General features: G+C 51.6%; 1 protein-coding gene across 7 annotated transcripts in view; it reads right to left on the bottom strand.

Annotated features, from left to right (window-relative positions):
• The window catches only part of TPST2 (tyrosylprotein sulfotransferase 2), a 56285-nt gene extending 33507 nt beyond the window's left edge, over positions 1–22778 (bottom strand). For 2 of the 7 annotated variants that reach the window (XM_049697822.1, XM_049697823.1), the window contains exon 1: positions 22675–22778. The gene's annotated coding sequence lies outside the window, so the exon portion shown is untranslated. The remainder of the gene's footprint in view (positions 1–22674) is intronic. The other 5 variants (XM_049697818.1, XM_049697821.1, XM_049697820.1 and 2 more) reach the window with 4 other exon arrangements.
• Positions 22779–26278: the final 3500 nt, after the last annotated feature.

The raw sequence follows: 26278 nt of genomic DNA, 5'->3' as shown, positions 1-26278 counted from the left end.
GCCGTGAGGACTTATGTGCAGATCAGTCAACAGTAGCCGCCGTCTGGAGCCCTGCCTTGGGCTGGCACCGCGCTGCTGCATTCAACTCACCACCGCGACACGGCAATCGGCTGTGCCCAGCATCGCCATCCTCCCCACTTGACAGATGAGGAAGCTGAGGCTCAGAGAGGTGCCGCACCCTGCCCTTCATCACACACTGAGCGGTGGCCATGAGAGCGGTGGCCACGGACCTTATAAGGTCAGACTCCTCCTAAGAACCCTGCCTCTGTTGTGCCGTGTGACACAGGGCAAGCTACTTCGCCTCTCTGAGCTTTAGCTTCCAAAGCTGTGAAATGGGAACGTAGTGCAGGGATCGGAGATGGGAAACCCCTGCAAACTGGAGAACGTACCAGATGTTCCTCCCCCCGGGCTCCATGCTGTCATCCCCAAAAGACCCAGCCCAGGAAGACCCGTCACCTGTCAGCATCTATAATCTCTCCTGTACTCTCTGTACAACGTGGGTGAGGTCAGGCAGAGCCGGTGGCCCGCTGGGAGGGAAAGCCACCTGCTCAGGGTCGCACAACTGGTAAGCAGTGGAGAGCAGGGCCAGGCAGCAAGAGGCGGGGTATCCAACCTGAGTGGGGTGCAGGCAGCAGCCAGCGTAGGGGTGCAGGCCAGGCCGGGGCTGGTGGGTGTCTGGAGCGGTGGCCACCAGGAACAGGTGGACCTGTACCGGCCGAGGTCTCTCCTACCGGCTCTTAGCAGTGAGGCCCCTTTGAAGGACTGGTCAGTCCCAGGACGTGCCCACTTCTCCCCAAATGTTCCTCCTCCCTGGGGGCCCAGCCTGGCCACCTGTTCATGGATTGGCAGTGGACACTACCTGTCTGGGACATCACAGCTTCCCTCTGCGGCCAGAGCTCAGGCCTTCCAGGCTATTTGGTCTCCCTATGGCTGGTCTTGACCTGTTATCTGGAATCTTCTCTCGCCACTGTGGCCAGAGGGTGTAGCTGCCACGGACACCTGACCATGTCCCCCCCTGTCTAAACCCTTCCATGAGCCCTCAGCCTCGGCGCGACGCTGCAGCTCCTCCCCACGGTTTATAACAGCAACATCCAGTAGAAGTTCAAGGTCAGCCACCCGTGAAAGTCAATTTTCCAGCAGCCGCATTAAAAAGGTAAGAAGAAAAAGGTGAACTTAAAAACTTCATAATAGATTTTATTTCACCCAGTATATCCCAAAATATTATTAATCAATATAAAAATGATTAATGAGACAATTTACTTGCTTTCTTAGTACTAATTCTTTGGAATTGGGGCTGTATCTTCTATCATCAATGCATCTCAATGTGGATGACCCACTGTCAGTAGAAATACCCAATCTGCAGCTAAAGTTCATAAAATTCACAGATGGAAAAGTACATCCACATCCCCTAATAGATCTACACATATTTAAAAGTTTGCCAAGAATGGAATGGAGTATCTGTTTTGAAATCTAAATTTAAATCATATTCATAGAAAATTCAGTGCCGCAGCTGCATGAGCCACATTTCGAGGGCGCCACAGCCACAAGGGGCTTGTGGCTCTTGAAGCAGACACACAGGTTCAGTCCTTAGCTGTCTGGTCCCCACAGCCCTCTCACACCTCCTTTCCAGGCCTGGCCCAGACACGAGGGGAATCTCCAAGCATGCCCTGAGCTCCCATCACCGTGACTCATCCGCGTCCTTCCTCGGCGTCCCCCATTTCCTGCCAATTCCACTTCCTTCATCCGCGTCCTTCCTCGGCATCCCGCGCTTCAAGCCCTCTCTGACATCCACTGCACAAGATCACATTCCCGGTCCCTCTGCTCATCCCCCTTGTAATAATTTCACATGGCATTGGCATCGGCCATCTAGAGGTTCCCCAACCTCACCACTATCGACATTTGGGCCAGATAATTCTTGTTATGGGGCTGTCCTGTGCATCCCTGGCCTCTACTTACTAGATGCCAGTAGCGTCCCCTCCCCAAGTGGTGACGGCCAAAACTATCTCCAAGTGTCCCCTGGGGACACAATCACTCCTGACTGGAAACCAGTGCCTGGAACACAGAAGGCACCCAGCGTGCACCTAAACAGAAGAGGCTTACCCAAGTATACTCCACTATGAAGCTCGCCTACTCTGGGAAGCCTTCCATGATGCCCTCGCCCGGTTAGTGTTCTGGGCTCCCACAGCCCCCCGCACTCACCCTGGTGCAACCTCCTCCAAGGGCAGGAACTGGGTCTTGTTCACTGCCATACTTTCAATCCCTAGCTCGGCAACTGGTATATAGTAGATGCTTAATAGATATTTATAGAACTGACCCAAGAAACAGAGATGACCTATGAAAAGCCCCACGGGGCTAGTTTTGCCTGTTTTAGTTCAGGGCTTTCATCCCTGCAAAGGTGCTAATAACAGTCCCAGCTCTGTTTACACACCAAGCACTAGGCTAAACACTTTAGCCTAGCAGAGTGTTGAGAGAGGGAAACTGAGGCTCAGACAGGTGAGCGCTTGACCTGTGTTCAAATCAATGACTCGGAGGCTCAAAACTCCTGGTTCTACCTCTTACACATGGAAGAAGATATTTGCAATATATATGGCAAACAAGATATCTGTATCCAGAATATATAAAGAACTCTGTGAAATCAATAAGAACAGGAAAGGCAACCCACTAGGAAAAGGGGCAAATTTTAAGAGACACGTCATCCAAGACGTTATCTATATAGTCAATAAGCATGTGAAAAGGTGCTCAATCTCATTATCCAGCAGGGAATTAAATGCAAAATAAAAGTACAATGTGGGGCCACTTTACCTCTGAATGGTTTAAAAAAAGAAAAAAAAGAGGATAATACCAAGTGTTAGCAAGGATGTGATTCGATCAGAGCTTTCATGTTCCACGGGTGGGAGAGTAACCTGGCACAATCTCTTTGGAAATACTCTTTGGCATAAGAGACAAAAGCTGACCTTGCACCTTCCCTATGACCAGCAATTCCACCATTAAGGATATATCATCAGAAATGCATCTAACTGTTCACCGCAGAGCACATGTCACGTTCCTGGCAGCATTATTTGCAACCGCCCTCAACCGGAAACCACTCAAATGCTCACTAACAAGAGGATGGATAAATAAGCAAATACAAATAAATCCATCCATGCTGAACAGCCAGGAGAGAAAACAAGCCAGAACTTCACAAAATATGGGTAAATCGCTCAGATATTATGCTGAGATATTAGCCCCAAAAGCCAGTACAAAAGAGAACATAAGCTTTTATGTATGTAAAGCATTTTTATGTATGTAAAGCACTTTGTATGTAAATAAAGTACAAAGACAGGTGAAATTAATCTCTAGTAGGAGATTTTGGGATGGTGGTCGCCCTTCGTGGAGCCTGGAGGGGGCATAGGTGTCTTGGGTGGCGGGTGCCGGGCATGTGTTTTTCTTGATCTGGGTACACACGGGCATGTTTATCTTTTGAAAATTCATCGAGCGGTCCTCTTATGATGTGTGCACGTTTCTGTATGTCTGCTTGACTTCAATAAAAATAGTCTTAAAGAATCACACTTTGCCAAATGCAGCTGGTCATCCTCCCACCCACACACCTTTCCTGTCTGTTCCAGAGGAACACACAGGACTCCATTCATTCATTCAAGGACCTCTGGCTGCCAGACACTCTCCCGGGGCCCGGCTTGGTGCCAGGTGCCAGGGACAGAAACGTGGATTGAGCCTCGGCCCCTGATTTTGCCACTCACGCCCCAGTACCTGGCACATACACGCCCCAAACCCACACGCAAAAAATGAACCACCAGGCCGGGTGGCTTCTGATCAGGGGCCAAGGAGGTGACGTCTGCTTGTTTTGCTCTCTCTCTCCTGCTTGGTGCGAGAAAGTTTTCAGGCTTTTTCCTTATGCTGGACCAATCCTGGCCATTCTGGCACAGGTAGAAAAGGTTTCGTACTCTGCTACTTGTCTGCCACCGTCTTCCCTCCCTCCTGCCAGGCTTTCCTCTGCTCCCCACAGGCTGATGACTCCTGTGTTGTCACCTCCAGCCCAAATCTCTCTCCTCGACACCAGACCTGGCCAGCAACTGACTCCGCGTCACCTCCACTTGGCGTTGAGCTGGGACTTCAAACTTAACGTATCCAAAGCTAATCTCCTCGTTTCTCCCCCTAACTCACTCCACTCCAGTGGTGGGCAGCTCATTATGCCCGGGCCAAAAGCCTCAGAGGCAGCAAGAAGGCCTGACCCCTCTCTGTCTCTTCCAACCCAACCCAACCTTGCGGCCAATCCTGTCAACTGCACCTTCAAAACAGAGCCAGGCAGTGATTTCCTGGATCTGACACCAAAGGCACAGGTAATAAAAGAAAAGAAATAAACTGGACTTCATGAAAATGAGAACACGCTGTGCTTCAAAAGATACTATCCACCGAGTAATAAGGCAAACCACAGAACGGGAAAATAATATTTGCAAATCACACAACGGATAAGGGATTCATATCCCAAATCTGTAGAGAACTCCTAAAACTCAACAACCAAAACCAAGCAGCCCGATTCAAAAACTGCTAAAGGACTTGAAAGGACATTTCTCCAAAGAAGACATACAAACGGCCAAAAAGCACGTGAAAAGATGCCCAGCGTCACTACTCATCAGGGAAATGCAAATCAAAACTACAATGAGATGCCACCTCACACGGATCAGGATGGCTAGTGTTAAAAATAAACAAAACCCAGAAAAACAGAAGATAACAAGTTGGTCAGGATGTTGAAAAACTGGAACCCTCGTGCACTGTTGGTGGGGATGTAAAGTGGTACAGCCGCTGTGAAAAACAGTATGGAGGGTCCGCAAAAAATTACAAAGATAATTACCATATGATCCAGCAATTCCAGGGCTGGGTATCTACCCAAAAGAATTGAAAAGCAGGGTCTCAAAGAGGTATTTTTACTCACAGCATTACTCACGACAGCTAAAATGTGGAAGCAACCCAAGTGTCCATCGATAGATGAATATATCAACGAAATGTGGTAGTTTATACAATGGAATATTATTCAGCATTAAAAAGGAAGGCAATCCTGATACATGTTACAACATGGATGAAGCTTGAGGACATTATGCTAAATGAAATAAGCCAGCCACAAAAAGACAAATACCGGATGATTCCACTTATATGAGGTCCCTAGCGCAGCCAAATTCATAGAGACAGAAAGCAGAGTGGTGGCTGCCGGGGGCTGGGGGAGGGAGGATGCGGAACCAGTGTTTGACGAGTACAGAGCTTCAGTTTACAAGATGGATGAAAGAGTTACTGGGGTCATGGATGGTGGTGATGTGAAGACATTTAATACCACTGAACTGCACATTTAAAGATGGTTAAGATGATAAATTTTATGTTGTGCGTATTCTAACACAATAAAAAAAGAGAAAAAAAAACCCCACCAAACCAGAGCCAGAACCCACTTGCTCCACATCACTCACACTTGCTGGGCGTTTGTATTTTGTGTATCCATGTCTCATCACCCTGGACCAAGGTACCCAGGTCTCTTGTCTGCCTAATTCCTAACTGGGCTCGCTGATTCCGCCCTAGTCTCCTCCGTCCATTGTCAGTGAGCAGCCAGTGACTGGATGAACGTGGAAATAAGGTCTCGGCCCCTCCTCTGCTCTGAATCTTCCCATGGCTCCCACTTAACTCGGGAGAAGCCAGTCCCCACACGGCCCACAGGCTCTGGAGGCTCAACCCTGCCCACTGCCTTCTGTCCTCATTCCGCACCTGCCCTGCCTCGCTCTCCGCCAGCCACACGGCCCCCTTGCTGTTCCGTACACACACGTGTGTGCACACACACACGCACACTGCCCGGATGCCCTTTCCCCAGACATCCACTTGGCCTTCCTGTCCTCGTTCATGTCCCCACCCCATCACCCATTTCACACTGCAACCTGCCCCCACCAACATAGCACCCCAGACCCCCCTAACCTGCACCATTTGTCTTTCCTCCCCAGCACTTCCCAGGAGCTAACACGGCCCGTAACTGACTTCCCATACTTAACTGTCTGGGGTCCTTGAGTGCTTTGCTCGCCAGAGTGGAGCATAGTACATACTTAGCACTAAATACTTACTGAACAGAATTCTCGCCCTGGGCCCCTCTCCGGGCCCCTCTCTGCACAGCAATCATGAAATACCCAACTTCCCAGGGCGACCTCAACTCACCACGTTATCTCCTGACCTTGGTTCCCTTCCAGGCTTCCCTGTCGAACAAGATCCCTGTGAACCCCTTCCCTTCCATGAGCCTGGTCCAGCTCACCACTTAGCCTTGTCCAGCACCCCAAACCTGGCCCCCGGCTCTTGCCCATCTCTACACAGCGGGCCTGTCACTTTCTGCTTGTACGACACTGCTCAGACTCCCCAAGGCTCCCCACTACCTTCAGGAGGTAATTCTTCACATGGCTTATGGGGGCCTCACCATCTGACCCCGAGCTCTGGCCAAACAGAACTACTATCAGCCCGGAGGGTGGCACGCACACCTGATTTTCCTATCCACATTCTCAGTCTACCTTAGACTCCAGGTGCAGACACCTGACCCGGGCCTGGATAATGATAGCATTCTGCTCCCAGGTCACAGTACTGGTTCAGGGATGGATACATGACTCAATCTAGGTCAATGGCAGCTGGCTAGAGACTCTTGCAAGATCCTCTGGGGAGGCGAGACAATTAGGGTACAGGGCCATTTCTAGTCACCGCTTCAGAGCCTTCCTGAGACTGAAGCCAACCCAAGAAGGTGGTGCTGAGAGATAGAGACATGAATCACTGATATTAGTTGGGCTCCTGGATCCAGCCATGCCTGAAGCCATCACTACCCCTCAACATTTTACATGAGCCTATAAATTTACTTTTTTGCTTAATTCCATGGAAACTGGGTTTCTGTCTCTGTTACTGAAGAGCCCCAACTAACTGGTACCTACATACCCTCTCCTCATCCTTACCTTGGCCTGTTTGTTATTGCCTTTGCTTAAGCATCACCTTTTCCAGAAAATCTTCCCTGAACACCCAGTCTGTAGTAAGCACTCCACTATGTCTCCCGGTCCCCTATGTCTACCCCTTACCATTCTCTATGATAACTGCTGTTTGCACCTCCTTGAATGTCGGGAGCTCATGGACTGAGGGGTCCTGCAGTCTTAAAAAAATTTTTTTTTCTCTTCCCAACCTTAACACAGAGATTGGCCCACCCAAAGGCATTCATATTTTATTTTCTGAGCTCACTTTGCAGGTTACTAAGTTTCCCCAGGTATCAGGGAGCTGTGAAAAAAAATGCGTTTTGCAGGAAGATGGAGGTGAATTTAAATTCTCCACCTGTCAGCTTTGTGACCTTAGGTGAGTCACTTAACCTCTCTGAGCCTCACTTTCTTACCTGTGAAAGAGGAGAGCAACTAAATACACATAAAGGCTTTAATACCATATTGGAGCAGATTAAATACTCCATTAAGGGCGGTGCCTGCTTCCACTTTCTCCCCCAGGACATAAACCCTGCCTTTCCCTTTCATTGTTGCTCCACCACTGGTGTGGGCATCTGTCAACCTGCCTGCTGAGAATGCATTCTCCAGTCTTCTGGGATCTGTCCTTGTGACTGGGGTAGGGCTGACCCCATGCCCAAGACCAGCAGCTGAGGTCTGGTCAGTAAGAGGGGACAGATGCTCATGGATGGGTAAGAGACTCCAGGTGGATGAATCGGAATCAATCCCAGGATTTGCAAGAATTATTAGAGAAATAGTTCTCTTATAGCTGAGATAGCTAAATTAGCAGGATGTATGCCTGGAGATGTTACTGGGGAGAGCATGCCTGAAAAAGAAGCCGTCACAGAAGAAAGCCCATCTGAGAGACAGAGAGCAAAAGAGAGAGCGCTCTGAGACAGTGGAGTACCTGGATACAGCTATAGCTGAAGGCAGTCTACCTTTGGACTTAACCATTTACCTAACTCAATAAATGCCCTTATTTTTCACCTTAACTATTTTAAATTCGGATTTTACCACTCAAAGCCAACTGATACAGACACATAACAGGCTCTTTTTGACCTTTGCACACTTACCATTCAAGTGGTCTTCTCCCAGGCCCCAGCATGACTTTTAAAAAATTTGTTTTGACAATCTAAGCAACATTGATTTCCAAAGTCTTATTTGAAGACTCACAGTGATGGCTGGAGCCAGCTAACCACTCTCACTTCTGCCCCCAAGGGTGTGGATCTGAGTTTTCCTCAAGCAAAACTAACCAGAGAATATCCTTAGCAGAGGTCAGAAGGTTGCTCTGATACTTCATGCTTAGAAAGTCTTTGATTAACTTCCCCCTTCCCCTGCCCCTTAATTGTAGTTTATGGCTTTTCTGATTGCATTTCTTTGTTGTAGAGGTTTTGCAGTGGCAGACAGCCAAAAAGGTAGAAAGGCTTGACCAAGAACAAAGCAAGCGGGTAATAAATACTTGCTGATGTAATGTTCCCAGATAAGACAGGTCTTTCGTCCAGGTGATCTTTAGGGCATCTGAGCGGGGGACAGGGGTGGGATTTGGGTGGGGGTCTTAAGAGCACAATTTGCAAGCAGCACATCCCTGGGGATCTAGTTTCCTGGGACATCAACCTGCCCTGCTGCTTCCCTCTTGGACAAACACAGCCCAGGACTGGGAGACCCTCCTCCCTCTCACGTGCTCCTGAAGCAGGTGGAAGAGAAAGAATTTCAAAGAGCTTCAAGAGCTGCTCAGAACAAGAACACTTCAAAAATCAAAGGGAGGAACCCGTGAGGAGAACCGTCTCCTCACAGTCCACCGACTTCTGGAAGCCAGATTCAGAGTGAGTGAATGGCCTTTCCTTAAAGGAAAATGGTTTGGGGCTCTGAGGGGGCCTGGGACCTTGTTGGAGAGTATCTGAATCTGCAGACTTGCCCAGACATCAATAGGAACAGAGCCAGGGGGCAAGATGCGGTGGAGAGAGTCCCTGAACTTCTCTGAGTCTCAGTTTCCTCATCTATAAAATGGGTGAACAACACAATCCTGATCGCTGTGGATTACTGAGCATGTCTATGCATCAGGCACCACATAACCTTATCTATAATCGTGCCAAGAACTCAAGACATAGTCACTAATATGATCCCCATTTTACAGGTGAGGAAACTGAGGCCCAGAGAGGGGAAGGGACTGGCCCAAGGTTTCACAGCTTGTGCACGAGCCAACTCAAGTGCGCCTGACCCAAAAGCCCCATCTTTCCACCAAATAAGGGCTCCTCTCAATGGCTGCCTCATGGGTCACTGTGAGGGGTCAATGACATCACACACAAAAAGATAACGATGCAGCTGTTTGCTCAGAAACTGGCAAGTCACAGGGATTTAGCTATTTGAGAAATGGATGGATGGAGACACAGAGAAACCTCTTGAGTCCTCATTACCCGCTTCATCTGGGCTCCTGCTGTCCCTAGTCCTAAGTGGAGAAGGTCCCAGACAGCAGAGCTGGGAGACAGTGACAGCAAGCGATCACATCCTTTCAGTAAAGGTGCACACACCTGGGTGTCCTCACCCTCCACAATGTGGGCTTTCCGCCATGGGTCTGGCTGTGCCCACCACTTCCTGCCACACCCCCAGCCCCATGGGGAGCTTGCCACCCACCGGCCGTCCTCACCAGAAGCGGGCCAGGGAAGAGCCATCCCTTCTCACCCATCCGTGTGGGGCTTTACCCCACACTGGTTTTTCTGGACCATAAGATGAGAAGATGATGTGCTGTGGACCTCCCCGCCCCAAGCAGCCCAGGACCACCCAGGGTCTCCAGCAGGAAGACATGCTAAACGACCTCTGGCGTTCAAGGCAGGAGTCCAGCCTTCCCCACCTGCCCCGGCCCCACCAGTTTCACCTCCCACCACTCACCTATGGAGCCCGCAGGCCCCCCGAAGAAGGGCCGGGTTCAAATCTCATCCCTCCACTTCCCCAGATAAGAGGCCCAATTCCCCTCATCTGAAAATGGGGATAAAAATGCACCTCCCTGGAGGGTGAGATGACTCCTGTCCCTAGGAGGCCCTCAGCGGAATACCTGGCACACACTAGGGCATCAGTAAACACTGGCTACGAATATCATGATTGTGACACCAAATGCCTTCTTGTCCCTATACTGTCACTGACACTATACCTTCTTCCTATGACACCTCCCTTCCCTTCTCATCTCCTCTAATAATTACGGTAATAACAACAGCAATAATCACAATTACCAATTGCTGACCAATTGCTGAGGGCCTCTTATTTGCCAGACTGTGCCCAGAGTTCTTCACACGGACCACCTCCTTCCCAGCACATCCTCCTGGAACAATGCCACTGTGATTCCTGTACTTCTCCTGTGATGGTTAATGGTATGTGTCAACCTGTTAATTGTACGGGCAACCTAAGGGATGCCCACATAGCTGGTCAAACATTCCGGGTGTGTCTGTGAGGGTGTTTCTGGAAAGGATTAACGTCTGAATTGTTAGACGGAGTAAAGATTGCCCTCAGCAATGTGGGTGGGAATCGTCCAATCGACTGAGAACAGAAACGTGGAGGAAGGAATTTGCTCTTTTTCTGCTGGAGATGCACCTGCTTGACATCCATCTCCTGCCCTCACACACAGATGCTCCTGGTTCTCGGGCCTTCAGAGTTGGACTGAGTTACACCATCGGCATTCCTCAGTCTCCAGTCTGCGGATGGCAGATCATGGGATTTCTCGGCCCCCATAAATGGGTTAGCTAATTCCTGCAATAAATCTCCTCTTAAAATACATCTCTCGGGCTTCCCTGGTGGCGCAGTGGTTGAGAGTCCGCCTGCCGATGCAGGGGATGTGGGTTCGCGCCCCGGTCCAGGAAGATCCCACATGCCGCGGAGCGGCTGCACCTGTGAGCCATGGCCTCTGAGCCTGGGCGTCCGGAGCCTGTGCTCCGCAACGGGAGAGGCCACAGCAGTGAGAGGCCCGCGTACCGCAAAAATAAAAAAATACGTCTGTCTCTCTATATAGGTCCCATTGGTTCTGCTTCTCTGGCGAACCCTAATACATCTCCCTGTGCATCTGTCTTTCCCCCTAAAACGTCAGCGCCCCAAGGGCAGAGATGGTGTGTCTTGCTCACTGCTGGATCCCCAGTGCCTAGCACAGGGTCTGGCATACAGAAGGTACTCAATATTCGCTGCATAAATGAGACCCCACTGAATCCTCACAAAAACCTACTGACATCAATGATGATAGTGTCACTTTAAACTGAAGATGTGAAGGGTACAAATAACTAAGAAAATTACCCAAGGCGGCACAGCACTAAATGGTAAAACTCAGATGTGAACTGGGGCTTTCAGACGCCAAGTTCATACTCTTACGAATTAGGGAAATCTCACATCCAACACAGGGCTCCACCTCGCAACCTGGGAGGCTGCCGGTGGGGCCGGCCTTCTTGAAACACATCAAGGCTGTACTTTGGGGGTAACGTTTCCAAGGGGACCTTCCTCGTGCCATCAAAGCCTGGAGAAGTCGGATCTGAGGGAACTTGTGGGTCACCACGGGAGACTGATGCCCAAGTAACTGGATGACGGGCTGAATGAAGTGAGAGCTGGATTAGGGAAGTAAGTCATGTGATCAGGGAAGTCAGAAGGCTGTGGATTCTGGCTGGGGCGTGGGGGTGTGTGTGTGGGGGGAGGGGGGCGTGGTGAGGCCCAAGCAGGAATCTGTGCTGAGTCTAAAAGGATGGGCTGCGTTTTAGCAGGTGCAGAGGGGAGGGGAAGCACCCCAGGGGGAGGGCAGAGCTTGATCACAGAGGCCTGGAGGTGTGAATTTGCGCTGGAAATTAGGAGACCAGCAAAGGATTCCCCGTAAGCAGAAGTCTGGGGGTGGGAGTGGGGGAGAAGCGAAATTATAATTGTAATAAAAATAACAACAACAGTAATTGTAATAACAGCAAACATGGATATAGCGCTTACTCCGTGCCCGGGCACTGTTCTAGGCAGTATACACGTATTAGCTCATTTAATTCTCACAGCTAATCTACGAGACCGGTGCTGTTATTATCCCATTTTACAGACGAGGAAGCCGAGGCACAGAGAGGTAAGTCCTCGTCTGAGAGCTCAAGGCAGGGAGATAGTGGAGCAGGGTCTTAAGCCTACACTGCCTGGTTTTAGAGCATGCACTACCATGGTGGTTCTCGAACTGGGTTCCCAGACAGCTGCATCCTGCAGCACCTGGGAACCGGTAAGAAATGCAAATTCTCGGGCCCCTTGCAGACCTGCTGGATGGGGGATTCTGGGTATGGGGTGCAGCAAGCTGTGTAGAACAAGCCCTCCAGGGGGTGCTGCTGCTTGTTCAAAGGCACTGCACCACCAGGAACCCTCTCACAAGGGGTGGGGAGGCGAGAGGCGGGCAGGGGCCGATCTCGGGGCCTGGAGTTGGGGGAGGAGGAGTATCCCATCTCCTCTGCAGGCAACAGGGAGCTACGTCTTCTCCTTCTGGGTTTCCCCAGCGAACCCACAATAGGCCTGTGATTACAACAGCATCCTCCCTGTGACGCAGACCAGGCAACACATAACCAGAGGACTGAGGTTCCCAAGGCCAGGGCAGCCACAGACCCTGCTGAGAACAAGCACGCTGTCCACCCGCTGTGAGGTCAGCAGCTCTGACCCCAGAGACCCGACCCCGGCTGCAATCCTCAGGACTGTGCATCATCACCTGGAGGGTGTGTAAAGACAGAGGGGACCTCCAGGGAGGAAAAGCTTGCCCAGGGTCCCCCAGCAGGAGGGCAAGGTGGCCTCAAACCCGAGTCTCCCGCCTCCTAAGAGGTGCTTTTCACAGGACACCTACAGAGGGCCACCAGAGCACCCACCTGCTCTCCCTGTCTTGCTGAGGGTCGGGGACCCAGACTCTGCTCTGTGCTCCAAACCTGTCTGCATGATCCTCAGCAAATCACCTCAACTCTCTAGACATCAGTTCCTGCATTGGCGAAAGGAAGGGGCTGGACCCAACCTCTAAGCTGGCTATGCTCCCCCAAACTCTCAGCCCTTAAATATGCACTGCTGGCCTACTGTGTGCTCAAGGGGAGCCAAGGACACACTGCCTGGTGCCTGCCCATGGAGCTCACAGCCTCTCGGTGGCCCAAGGAAGGGCGAAGGCGACATGCCGTGGGCCTCGCACCTACTCCTGGGAGCCAGGATCCTCGATCAAACCCAAAGCGGCATTCAGCCCTCTTGCTGTAACTCAGGCTTCCTCTCCGCACCCCGGGCCCCCACGGCCCTGGGGCCAGCTGGGCCGGGCGAAGGGCCCGGGGCCAGGGCTGGATTCCAAACCCTGGACTGCGGCATGGCCTCCACAGACCTCCTAATCTCCCTCTCTTCACCGGGGATGTGGCCCACACCAAGTCTCCCACACTTCCACTGGGGATGCTTGGCCGTGTCCCCGGGCTCTGCAAGGGCCCTGATGGTTCTGAGGCAGGATATCACTCACGGCCAAAGGAAGTGGGACGGAAATGGAGGAAGGGAAAACAAGGAAGAGCGGTGTTAGGGTGTGTGCGTGTGGGGAGAAGGGGAAGCAGTGCAGGTGGGGGAGGGAGACGACAGACAGAGAGGGATAGAGATGGGGGAACCAGGGATGCGGAGAGACAGAGGTGGGAGAGAGATGTGGGGAGAGAGAAACAAGGAGAGACAGCGATGAAGGGAGACAGAGACAGGGGAGACAGTCAGGGGAGAGACATAAACAAGAGGGAGACAGGGATCGGAGAGACAGACAGGGAGCAACAAAAACAGAGACGAAGACAGACACAGGGCGTGGAGGAGGAGCAAGACGCGGAGAGGGAGTAGCCTGGAACAGGAACCCCAGCTGCCCAGCGAGAACCAGGACCCGCGCCTGCACCACCATGGCTAACGGAGTCCTTCCCCACCCCCACCCCAGGTCAAGGCCCCTGCGGCTTCAGAGAAAGAGCAGAATATTAAGAGGAAGGCTGCTGCTGGTCTGGCCCCCACCTGCCACGGGGCTCCCCAAATTCCCACCTGCTGAAGACCACCTTCATTCATGACGCTGGCTACAGCCAGAACCCCCTTTACTCTCACCTACTTTTTTTGTTAGATGGATTCAATATCGTTAAAACATTTTCAAAGGAAACTCTACTCCCCAGCTTAAATTAAAAACACGCTCTAATTAAAAAGTAACTGCAAAAACACACGCAAAGGAAGCGATCCTTCTGCCTTCTAGCTGGAGACTGCCGCCTGCCCAAGGACCCCCGGGGGGCCCAGTGGGGGTCTGCTCTTTGTTAATCCACAGGACTCTGGAGAGAAACATCGAGGTAGCTCCTAGTGAAGACTCTGTCCAGGGAGTCATCAGAGGGTAGAGGGGGACTTGGAGAGGAAAACTCTTTTTCATTCTCCAGGGTAAAATCCAGGTTCTCTGACCTGGCCAATTTTAACACCCTCCCACCCCCAACATACACAGGCAAACATACTAAAATCTCAGTGCCGTGAACTCTAACCTACAAAGCCCACAGTTTTGTGGCTGTGGTTCCCTTCCCCTAGAAAACCTTTCCTGCCTTCCTCTACCCAGCTAACTCCTATTGGTAAATTTATACCCCCTCCTCCAGGAAGCCTTCCCTGACTGCCTCCCATTCTTGTGTCAATGTCCCTCAAAGTGCTTAGCAGCCTGCATGGCCTCCTGCACTGCAAGGCGAAGGGCTAGGCATCCCCCACATCTTCTCAGGACTCAGCAAGGCCCCCAACTCCCAGTATGGGCTGCGAGGGTATTTGTTGACTCAATGGAAGGACAAATAAAGAAATGAAGGTACCTGAGCACCCCTGGATGGGTTGAAATCAAAACAAAAGCTTCTCTGTGCTCCGTAAAAAATGTCCAGGCAGAAGCTCTCATGTAAAAAGAATGAGCTGACCTGGTTCCAACCGGCCTCACCCAGCTCCTGGCCCCCCAGTCTCTGGGCCAGCGACCCAATCCCTATGAACCTCAGTTTTCTCACCTATAAAATGGATACAGCAGTGAACTACCCGTAAAGAGCTAAGGACCCTGGAGGCCCTCAAATGTTAACTGCAATCATTCTTTTTATTACCACCTTATACTCACCAAATCACAAAATATTATTACTTGAAGGAACCCAAGAGATGAGTAGATTGAGACTGCCAGACTTTCTGTAAATGGCCCAATAATTGTATTTTCAGTCCTGTGGGCCACAGGGTCTCTGTTGGAACTACTCTACTCTGCTGTTGTAGCATGGAAGCAGCCAGAGACAAAATGTAGTAAAAGCGTGACTGTGTTCCAATAAAACTTTACTTACACAAACAAGCAAATGGGCCGGATTTGGCCCAGGGGCTGTAGTTTCCTGACCTCTGATATAGGCTGTCACTGCTCCAAGTGTGGTCTTTAGACAAGCAGCACTGGAGCCTGCTAGGAGCTGGCAAGAAAGGCAGTCATAGGCCCTGTCCCCACCCGACTCAATCAGAATCTACACTTTGGCAAGAGCTCTAGGGGATTCGTGAAAGTGTTTAAAAGTTTGAGAGGTGTGGTCCCCAATTTCCCAGCTCAGCACCTCGGGTCAGAGATGTGATTTACCCTTTTTCTTGTTTGCTGCCTCCACCAGAAGGTGCACTGCAGAAAAAGTGGGACCTGGTGGCTTCCTGAATCCTGCACCCAGCCTCTAGCTGAGAACCTGTAGCATGTCCCTATTCAGCAAGTTACTGAGTGCCCAGTATGACCCAGGCCCAGGGCCAGGTGCAGGGGACACGCCAATTACTGCAGACATCACTCCGCGGCTCTCCGTGCAGTGATGGGATGGATGGATGACTCGCTCGGGCAGCCAGTGGAGTTGGGCAGATCTGGGTTCGAATCCCGGTGTTGTCACTTCAGGCCTGTGTGACCTCGGGAAAGTGACTCGAGTCTCAGTTTCCAGGAAATGGAGTTGTCAATAACAAAAATGTCTCCCTGGTACCCTGTGAGGACAGGGAGAGGGTATGGGATGGTGTCCCAGCAGCTGTGCAGCTGGTGTGGATGCGCTGGTACACAGACACACACCCACCAGTGCCCACCTCGGCCAGCCCCAAATAGCTCTGTGGGTTAAGCAGGGACCTGGACCAGGTAAGGCGGGACCCTGGGGCCCAGAGACAGGGGCTCCTCACCCGGGGAGTGTGGGATGGGGACAAGGGTGTGTTAAAAGCCTTGAGGGTTTACAGTGGCAGAAGAGGTATCAGAGGCCTCAGACAGCCTCCAATAACCTAGAAAAGCAGAGCTGGAAAGACTCTTGGAGAACATCAAAACCAGTGGTTTAAAAAATATATCAATTTTTTTTAACTTTCTTTTTTAAATAATTAATTAATCATTTTGGCTGTGTTGGGTCTTTGTTGCTGCGCGTGGGCTTTCTCTAGTTGCGGTGAGCAGCGGCTACCCTTCATTGCGGTGTGTGCGCTTCTCATCGCGGTGGCTTCTCTTGTTGCAGAGCATGGGCTCTAGGGCGCTCAGGCTTTAGTAGCTGTAGTGCGTGGGCTTCAGTAGTTGTGGCTCACAGGCTCTAGAGCGCAGGCTCAGTAGTTGTGGCGCACGGGCTTAGTTGCTCTGCGGCATGTGGGATCTTCCCGGACCAGGGCTCGAACCTGTGTCCCCTGCATTGGCAGGCAGATTCTTAACCACTGTACCACCAGGGACGCCCTATATTATTTTTTAAGGCAACGGATCTGCTTGTTCAAGTGACACCCAGGCAGGTCCCTGGTGTCCTCAGAGCCCTGAAGGCGTGCACTGGGCCAGGGGGCTCTCGGGGCCAGGGGACCGTGGGGAGCGACCAGGACAGCCCAGGCCATTGATACGCCAGCTTCAAGCCACTCTAGTTTGGCCCAAGCTCTTGAGTTTCCATAAGAAGTGAGACACTGGAATTATTCTCTAAAAATATTTGAATGTTTTCTCGTTTTAAAATACAGCACTAGGGGCTTCCCTGGTGGCGCAGTGGTTGGGAATCCGCCTGCCAATGCAGGGGACGCGGGTTCGTGCCCCGGTCCGGGAAGATCCCACATGCCGCGGAGCGGCTAGGCCCGTGAGCCATGGCCGCTGGGCCTGCGCGTCCGGAGCCTGTGCTCTGCAACGGGAGAGGCCACAACAGTGAGAGGCCCGCGTACCGCAAAAAAAAAAAAAAAAAAGTACAGCACTAGATTGGGATTGACACATATACATTATTGATACTATGCATAAAATAGACAACTGATGGGACCATACTGTATAGCACCCGGAACTCTACTTAATGCACTGGTAGTGTCCTAAATGGAGGGGATATGTGTATATGTATGGCTGATTCATTTCGCTGTTCAGCAGAAGCTAACACAACATTGTAAAGCAACTACAGTCCAATAAAAATTAATTAAAATAAAATAAAATACAGCACTGTGGGAGCTACACAAAAAACCAACCTGCAGGGCAAAGCCATTGACTAGCAGCTTGCTACAGCCCTACCTGCCCATTCCACAGGTGGGGAAACTGAGTCTCAGAGAGGGGAAGCACCTTGCCCAATGTCACACAGCAATGTGGAAGCACAGCTGGGACTCAGTTGCCTCCAAGCTCTTGTCCAGCCCCCAACTGCTCATGAGAGTGGGGGGAGTGGGGGGACATTGGGGAGGGGGGTAGGAATCTAGTCTTCACAAGCCAAGAACCCTGCTTGTTCTGTCCGTCCAGGAAAGAATGTGGGCAAAGAGGCAGGAAAAGGGATGAACAATTATTAATAACATAATTTTACAATCATATAATATGTAAGAATAATTCTATAATAATGTAATAATAGCAACTGACATTTTCTGAGCGTTTTCTGTGTGCTAGGCATTGAGACAGGGTATCAAGAAGGGGGTAAGATGAAAATTAAGAGTGTAGACTCTGGATTCAAACCCTGTCTCTCCCACTTCCTAGCTGGGTGACCTTATGCAAATTACTTCACCTCTCTGTGCCTCAGCGTATACATCTCAGAGGGCTGCTGGGAGAATTAAATGAGTTCAAGTACATAAAGTACCTAGAACATTGCCTGGCACCCAGTAAGCCCTGTTGACATTTTATTTATAATTATTGCCTCTGGACAGATGGGGAAGCCGAGGCTCACAAAGGGACACGTTCAAGTGTCTCCGAAGATCCTGTCTAACCTTGGGGCCTTGCATTTTGCCCGATAGAAGGGTAGGTATTAGGTTGGCGAAAAAGTTCGTTTGAGTTTTTCCATAAGATGTTACGGAAAGGGACTTCCCTGGTAGCGCATTGGTTAAGAATCCGCCTGCCAATGCAGGGGACATGGGTTCAAGCCCTGGTCCGGGAAGATCCCACATGCCGCAGAGCAACTAAGTCCGTGCACCACAATTACTGAGCCTGCGCTATAGAGTCCGCGAGCCACAACTACGGAGCCTGAGTGCCACAGCTACTGAAGCCTGTGCGCCTACAGCCCAAGCTCCGCAACACGAGAAGCCACCGCAATGAGAAGCCTGCGCACCGCAATGAAGAGTAGCCCCTGCTCGCCACAACTAGAGAAAGCCTGTGTGCAGCAATGAAGACCCAATGCAGCCAAAAATAAAAATAAATAAATAAAATAAAATTAAGAAAAAAAAATGTTACGGAAAAACCCGAACGAATATTTTGGCCAACCGCAATACTTTATCCCCAATCCCTCCCGTCAACAACTGCAGGAGGTAGGTCCCATTTGCGCTTCTATTCTGCAGATGAGAAAACTGAGGCATAGGAAGGCAGCTAGGGAACCCAGACCCATTGCCCCTAAGTGCACTGGCCGGATTCTAACACAGGCCTGAGCCCTGGAGGATGCTATCACCCAAGCCCACTTTCTGGCCACCTGCCCACCTTCTGGCTACAGCCACGTGGGTCAAAAGTCTGGTTGATGCAAAATTCACTTGGCAGCCAGGGCAGCTGCCCTGCCCTTGCTGCCCACCTTCTGAGCATGCAGGATAACAAGCAGCTTCTCCAGGCGGCAGCCCCAGATGTCCCCCAGGGCACGTGGGCACTGCCCTCTTCGGTCCTTCCCTGCAATTTTTGGCCCAGCTCTCGGGCTGCTCTGAATGAATCATTCCCACAAATCGTCCTCGGGCCGCAGCAGCCCAGGGTGGAGGAGACCCAAGCAGGGGCATGGGAAGGGGCAGGCATCCCAGAACCTTCTCTGGAGCAGCCCCATTCAGGGTGGATGTGTCTGCAGAGAGCAAGGGGCTTTGCAGGCAGTAGGAACGGGCGTTAAGTGGGGAGGCCAGGAGCCAGCTACCCAGAGAAGCTTCCACGCCGCCACAGGGCAAATCAAAGCCACACAGGCCACACCCGGGCTTTCAAGTCGTCAATACCAGCCACTTCTGACCTGCCACTCCTGCTACAAATTGATCCACAGAGTCACGTCGATAAAGCATCTGAACACTTTATGATTCCCAAAGTGGTACTGCATTCAGTCCATGCCCATTCCCCAGCAGGGTACACTGAGGCCCAGCAAGGGGCAGCCCCTTGACTAGCCTCCTCAACCCTGTTTCCGTTTCCCCAGGCTGCCTTCTTCGTGCACAGGAAATCGGGACTTTAAAAGGCCAAGAGAGTGAAAGTATGCACAAGTGAATAAAGCAGGAGGGGCTGGACACGGCCACCAGAAGGCCTGGTCTCCACAGCCCTCCCAAAGGGCAGCTGCCCAGGTGGGAGGAGGCCGGTGGCTGGGACCCGGGAACGCAGAGCCCAAGGCTGGTTGAAGTTCCCGAACCAGCAGGTTACAGGTTGAACCTCGTGAAGAACGGATGACCTTCAAGCCCCTTTGTTATCCCGTGATGCTGCCACCCTCTGACCAAGGATCTTCCCTGCAGCCTGGCCTCATGGAAGGCAAAAAGCATGTGGGAAGAGGTGGGCGTCCCAGGTGGGGGGACGACACCCGAGAGGAGGGACGGGGGTGTGTGTGTGTCCAGCGTGTCACGGGTGGGGCATCTGTCGCTCAGGACTGCTGTCCTCAGGCCTAGGGGTGGCAGCTCTGGAAATAAGCAGTGGCTCACTTAGGGTATATCTAAGGGAACCACATGGCCACCAGAGGAGGTCACCTTCAGAATGAGCATAGTGTAGCGGGTGGAACACAGGCAGGACCAGACCCCACTTCCGAGCCAAGGGACAGGCCTTCCCTTAGGGCTGCAGTCTAGGAAACCCACCAAGGGTCTCCCTGGCCTCCACATGGAGCCTCAGCTGTCAAAGGACCCCCGCTGGCCTGGTGTGGGAAGGTCTGAGCTGTCCCCGCCCCCGCTTTACCTTCATCCCATGCAGAGGTCCCTAAAGGCACCACCAGATCCTGTGCTGGGTCCTGGGTTGGCCACTGCGAGCCCCTGGGTTCCTCATGGCCTCCTCTGGTCCCGCTCAGGAACAGAAGGGACACAGTGCACACGTACCTCAGCTAAGAGGCCCACAGGCTTGATCTGTTTCCCTAACTGATGGTTCCAGAGGCATTCCCAGTTACTCTGCTAAGGAGGAGTTTAATTTCATGTGTGTTAGTTTCATGTATGTTAATTTCATGTACGTTAATTTCTAACTAGCACATCAAAGCCAGTGATTTCAAAGATTAGGACTGCTGAAGACTAAATTTGTTTAAGATTATACCCCAACCCTCATCTGCTGCTGCTGGATTATAAAATGGTGAAGCTGCTTTGGAAAATGTTTTAGCAGTTCCTCAAAAGGTGGAACACAGAATTATCATATGACCCCCCAATTCCACTCCTAGGGCTGTACCCCAGAGAACTGAAAACATATGCCACACAATGACTTGTACACGAATGCTCACAGCAGCACTACTCGTAACAGCCCCGTAAGTGGCAACAACCCAAATGCCCAACAACTGATAAATAAAATGTGGTATAACCATACAATGGAATATTATTCAGCCACTAAAAAGAATGAAATGCTGAAATAAAATAGTAATGAAGTACTGCATACTAGCATACGGACAAACGCTGGAAACATTCTAAGTGAAGAGCACCAATCACAAAAGGCCGTAGTGCATGATTCCATTTATAGGAAATGTCCAGCACAGGCAAATCCACAGAGGTGGAAAGTAGATTAGTGGTTGCCAGGGGCTGGGGTGGGGGGGTGGGGGGACTGGGAGTGACCACTGATGGGCCCAGGGTTTCCTTTTGGGTGATGAAAATGTTCTAAAATTAGACAGTGGTGATGGTTGCACAACTCTGAAAATCCTAAAAACCACTAAATTAAATACTTTAAAAGGGTGAACTGTAAGGCATATGAGTTACATCGCAATAAGGCTACTATAAAAAAATTACATGAGATTTTAAAAAAGGTGATATATATATTAAGTAAATAATAGTATCAATATTATACAATTGGGATTCGACGAGTTAAAACGGTTCATTTATAAATGACACAATAAACCCGATTTCACAGTCATGGAAACTGAGGCTGAGTGAGGGGGAATGACTCGCCCAGGCCACATCACTACTAAACCAGAGTGAGTCACACCAAAATTTGTCCAAACACAGAAGCTTGGCCTAACCATCTAGACACGCAGCTGAATGAAGGGATTTGAGATGGGATATGGGGAGAGGTGCCCACAGCCCAGAATGGGGGACAGACCTGCAAAGAGGTTAATAAGTGAGGGAAAGGGCCAGATACATCTGTGGGATTCAAAACACGAAGCACCCAACAATGCCTGGAGAGTGCCAGGGAAGGCTTCCAGGAGGAGGTGCTGCCCAAGGAGGCTTCTTAAGGATGAGTAGGAGTTTACCAGCCCTCCTGCCCCAACACCTCTATAAGACGCATAAAGTCAGGGGTCCTAAGGGTGAGTTTCAGCTCTGCCACATCCTAGCTGTTGGACCTAGGGCCGTGGGCACAAGACCTCTCTGAGCCTCAGTTTCCCCGTCTGTAAAAGGGGAAGTAGACAAGGTGATCAGCCCTTCTAACTACTGCACTCAATCGGATGGTTCCCACCCTTCCTCCCGAGGGGACCAGCCTTTGAGTGGAAAAGCCAGACCTCGACCTCTGTCCCACATAATAATAACAGGCTTTGCCAGGTCAGGCGTGCCCAACCTTGGTGACCAAGCCCCCTTTCCCTTGCTGCCACTCACGTCCCAGCTTCACAAGGCATCTCCCGTTCAGCTGTGCACACTGAGAAGGGGAGGTTACTGGGCGGTGGGATCCTCTGGTCAAATTCCGCCCCCCCTCCTTGCGGGTGACCCCCAAGTTCACCAGGGCTGCCCCTATCCCATGCTCTCGGCGCCCCCCTCCCCAGGCAGCGATTTCCTACCCCCAACCCCTTCACTTTAGATACGCCTCGTAACTCCACAGCAGCTGCAAGTTAACTTCAACGCGTCCCCCGCGCGTCCAGGCGCCCGCGTGTGGGGCGCGCCGGGGAGGGGTCCGGGGCTCAGACAGCGGAGACACGCCGCCTCCCCCCCAAAACACACGCACGCTGAGCGTCTCCCCCGCGCAAGGTCCGAAGCGAGAATCGCGGTCACGGGGGCCGGGTGTCCGCCGCACCCGGGGGAAAGCGCTCGCAGCGCCGGGCGGGTGAGAATCCGCGAACCTCCCGCCCGCCCGCGCCGCCTCCCTACCAGCACCCAGCCGCGGAACCCGAGCAGCTGCGCCGGGCCCGGGAAGAAGCTGCGAGGGCCGAGGGCTCCCCGCCGCCCGAGGCCGACCCGCAGGCGGCCCCCTGCCGGGAGCTGCAGCCCAGGCCCCCCCCCTCGCTGCCCAGGAGACACCTACCACGAGAGGCACGGCGCGGCAGCCCCGCGTGCCCAGCGACTCAGCGCTCGCCAGCCGCCCCGGCCGGGGGAGGCGGGACCATGGCGCCGTGACGTCGCACGGGGGCGGTCCGAGACGTGGTCCCGCCCCCAGGTCCGCCCACGGCCGCTCCCCGCGCCCCCCCCGTCCCGCCTCCAGACCGCGCTGTGGGGCGGGGCGTCCATGGCAGCTGACTGCCCGCCCCGGAAACTCTGGTCGGCCGGCCGGCTTACCCACAGGGCGGGCAGCTCATCGCTTTCCCCACCCCCTGCTACTACTCTGCTTAAGAGAAGTTCCCTCTGTCTACAAGCAGGGGAGTGGAATGATCGCCAAGAAGTGGTGTAAAAGAAGAAAACTAGACCCTGAGCAGAGAGTTTTAATGCTACTGTCTGTAGGAAACAAAAGGAAAACTGGGAAGGGCTATCATACAATTCATATACATCACTGGTTCTCAAGGAGGGTGTGATTTCGCCCTGCGGGCCACCAACCTCCCAGGGAGACATTTGGCAATGTCTGAAGACATTTTGGGTTGTCACAACTGGGGGGTTGGAGGGGATACGTTTCTACTGGAATCTAGTGAATAGAGGCCTGGGATGCTGCTAAACATCCTACAATGATCAGGACAGCCCTCCACCCTGCCAACCAAAAGCCATCAGCCTAAAATGTCAGTAGTGCAGGGTTGAGAAACCCTGTTAGATAAGAATAAAATAAAACTCCAGGCTGGTAGAGCTCAACTCAGTCTAACCTCTCTGTGCCTCTGTTTCTCCGTCTGTAAAACTGGGAAGATAATAGATCTATCTATGCATCATATGCATATGCATTGAATACCTGAAGGAAGGGGAGGAAAGGATGAAGGCTTACTTCTCACTGTGAACCTTTGTTCTTTTTGAATTTTTTTTTTTAACCATTTGTATATATTACCTATTTAAAATAAATTTCTAGGACTTCCCTGGTGGCGCAGTGGTTAAGAATCCGCCTGCCAACGCAGGGGAAACGGGTTCGAGCCCTGGTCCCGGAAGATCCCACATGCCACAGAGCAACTAAGCCCATGTGCCACAACTACTGAGGCTGTGCTCTAGAGCCCGCGAGCCACAACTACTGAGCCCACGCGCCTAGAGCCCGTGCTTTACAACAAGAGAAGCCACCGTGCTCCACACAAGAGAAGCCACCGCAATGAGAAGCCTGCGCACCACAACAAAGAGTAGCCTCTGCTCGCCGCAACTAGAGAAATGCCGTGCACAGCAACGAAGACCCAACAGAGCCAAAAATAAATTAATTTTTAAAAATTAAAACAAAAAATAAAATAAATTTCTATAGTAGTTACCACCATAACAGCAAATGCATATATATATATAATTACCTTTATAGTATATCTATATAATTACATACTATTTAGGCATTGCTCTAAGCACTCTATATTTACACACTTAAACCTTTAATAGCCTTGTGAGAGGTCTATTATCATCCCCATCTTACAGATAAGGAAAAGATGACATACAGATATGAAGTATTTTGTCCATGGCCAACCATGTGTTTATTCATAGCTCATTAATTCATTCATTTATATGTCTAATAAATAGTACCTGCCCTGTACAAAGTGCTGGAACTGACAAAATGAAACCGCCTGCTTCCATGCAGCCAGCTGCTACTGGCCTGGAAACAACGGAATAATGTTATATAGTGTTTATTGTGCACATATCACAGGCTTTGTATGACTCACTATGGGGTAGCCCTGCTGGATGTTTTATAATGTCCCTTTCTGGGTGGAGAAATGGAGATCAAAGGAAGAGGTCTGAATGGGGCATGTGTTTAAGAACATTCTAGCAACATGCATTTCCTGAGCGCCCTGTGCTGGGCGTTGGGAGTCAGCAGGTAACAGGAGGTCTAGGGTCCTGCATCCAGTTGGGGTAATCTGGACACTCCAACAAGCATGGTGGAGTTGGGAACAGGGTGATCAACCTGGTCCAAGGAGGGAGGGCCGGGGGTGTTTACACTGAGGCCTGAAGCACGGCTGAGGGTTCATAGGAGATTGTGCTAATCACAGGGCCCCGCAGGTGCAAAGGTGTGGCAGGAAGGACCTTTGTCAAGGGGCCCTGCATGAAGTGCAGAGTGGACAGGATGTGGGGCGGGTGAGAGGAGGTTGCGGGGGTCTGCGGGGGCTGATGCTGCGGGGCTTTGTGGGCTAGAAGGAGTCAGGACTTTATCTTGCAGAGGTGGAGAGATATGGAAGGCGTTCAGCGGGGGAAGGACGTGCCAGCTTTGCTTTCTGCAGAGATCCTCTGGCTATTGTGCAGAAGAGGACAGGCAGGGAGACTGGTTTGGAGGCTGTTAAAATTCTCCGGGGGAAGCTGGTCAACCCAGGTGGGGCTGGGGACATAGGGATGTGTTCGGGCTCCAGAGATGTCTGGAAGACAGAACTGGCAGATCTCAGCGGCGGCGCTAAAGAAGGGGACCAGAATGATCGCCTGGTTTCTAGGTTGCACCTCTCCTCTCAGCACCCCAACTCAGCGAACCCCCTCAGGTCTCAAGCTGGCTGTCCCCGCCTTGAGGAAGCCTAACCCCACCTCCCCACCCCTGGCAAATGTCCTGATGAGACGGGCACTGGACCAGGCAGCCGGGGAAATTGATGTGACGTTGAAGGCAGATGAACGAGCTCATTACTGTTTGCTCCTCCAGCCTGTGAACAACTGGGTCAGGGGCCTCTTCTCTCTTCCCCAACCTGTCTCCCCAGCTTCTAGACAAAGCCTGGCATATGGGAGCCCCTCAGTCAATATTCATCGAAAGCAGGAAGAATAAATGTAGCATAAAGCACGTGGATTCTGGGACTTCCTGGTGGTCCAGTGGTTAAGACTCTGAGCTCTCAATGCAGGGGGCACAAGTTCGATCCCTGGTCAGGGAACTAAGATCCTGCATGCTGCACGGTGTGGCTAAATCAATCAATCAATCAATCACGTGGATTGTAAACCCCTTTCCATCTCTGACATTCAAGAAGATGATGCCGATGATGATTCAGATGCTTGCTATGCTCTAAGCACCTTATAAGAATTACATTCAAGCTAATCATTTACTCCTTCCAACAACCTCCAAGATTTTATTACCGTTACTCCCGTTTTACAGATGAGGAAACAGACGCTCCATCAGGTAACTGGGCTCGACCAAGGGCAAGAGCTAGTAAATGTCAGAGCTGAGATGCAAACTCAGGACAGTGGGGGAAGGAGGTGGTCCAGCAGCAGGCAGGAAGCTAGGATAGAGGGGCAGGTCCCCTCCTCTTGCTGGAAGGATGTGGGGTTATCCTTCCTAGCTGGGTACCCAGGCTTCATAAAGTACCCTGATCTTGGGTTCTTGATCCAGATGACTGGCTGTCATGGCAACATGGCCCTAAAAATATGCTCATCTCTCTAGAACCTCCTCAGGGCACCCTGGCACCATGCCCTCTTTCCAAAACTCAGTTGCTGTGTATCCATCACCATCTAGCGCTGGCACAAAAGGGATCACGCCTCAGGTGGTCCTTCCGTCCCCATCCTGCTCTTGCACACACATCGCTGACTTTGTGTCCATGTCTCTATGCCCAAAAGGCTGTGGGCTG

Source organism: Orcinus orca, chromosome 15 (assembly GCF_937001465.1).
Source record: "Orcinus orca chromosome 15, mOrcOrc1.1, whole genome shotgun sequence".
Taxonomy (NCBI): Eukaryota; Metazoa; Chordata; class Mammalia; order Artiodactyla; family Delphinidae; genus Orcinus; species Orcinus orca.
Note: the sequence above shows the minus strand (reverse complement) of the source record. Positions and strands in the feature narration are given on the sequence as shown.